The sequence below is a fragment of the Rhinopithecus bieti genome, unplaced genomic scaffold, assembly GCF_001698545.2.
Source record: "Rhinopithecus bieti isolate Rb0 unplaced genomic scaffold, ASM169854v2 scaffold_12573, whole genome shotgun sequence".
Lineage (NCBI taxonomy): Eukaryota > Metazoa > Chordata > Mammalia > Primates > Cercopithecidae > Rhinopithecus > Rhinopithecus bieti.
In genome coordinates, this window is record NW_016807321.1 from 2,139,221 (window position 1) to 2,140,339 (window position 1,119).

The window sequence follows — 1,119 nt, forward strand, 5'->3', positions numbered from 1 at the left end:
CCCCGCGGCTATGCCTTCCTCGCGCTCCGCTCCTTGCGACCGAGACCGAGGAGCGCCCAAGGAGCGCGACGAAGGCACCACTTCCCAGCCCAGCCGGGCCGCGCGGGGTCTGGGTGGGGGGCGGGGCGGGGACTGGGCAGGGGCGTGGCCACTCGGGCCGGTGGGGCGGGGCGAGTGGCGGGAGTGCTGCACCCGCAGGTGGGCCGCCCACGTGGGGACCAGCGCCCACCCGGCCTGGTCGCATGGGCAGTGGGAGTCCCCACTGCAGCGCAAGGCCTCGCGGTGTCTGGGAAGACCGGCCTTGCGCCGTCCCTCCCTTGGTCAGCAGACCGCTGTCCAGGATCCGGCATCCGGCATAATCGAGGTCCCAGGCTCCGAGGACGCCTCGCTCTTGGCCGTGGACTTCCGCGCAGGAAGACGCTGGTGCCTGAGAGGACGCGGCCGCTGCGAAGTCACTGGAGGACCGCGTCCTGTGTCAAGATGCGCCCGGCCCACGGCTGAGCCCCCAGCATCAGCCCTGAGCTCCACGGCTGAGCCCCGGGAGGCTGATTGAGTTATCCGGGCCTCTCCCCACACTCTGGGGCCCGCCGTGTGGGCGCTGCGCGTGCACCTCCTCTTCCTCAGTAAACCGCGGCGGTGACTCCCCTCGGGGAGCACGAGGGGGACGTGCGCGGAGAGCAGGGTGGGCAGGACCTAAGGGAATCTGGGCTCACGGGCGTGGGCACGGCAGACACCACGGGAGGCGGGTGGGCCTCCAGGTCTGGAGGGGTGCACGAGGCGGGCCCTTAGCAGCAGCGGCTCCAGGCTCATGGGCCCCGGGGGGAAAAGCCACAGAGGCTGCCTCTTGAGACCCAGAGCACCAGGGGGCCCTGTCCCCTCTCTAGGTCCAGGCCAGGTGGCCACCAAGCTGTGGGTTCTAGGGCCGCCATCTAGCAGAGCTGGGAGCTGCAGGGCCCAGTTCTACCCCTTCCATGATCTGGCACAAGTGCAAGACTGGGAATGCCTCGTCCTACATGGGAGAAGGCAGGGCCCTCAGCTCCCTCCCTCCCCACGGGAGTCTCCACAAACGCAAGCCTCAGCCAGGACGCCACTCCTGTGCTGTAACTAACCAATCACACC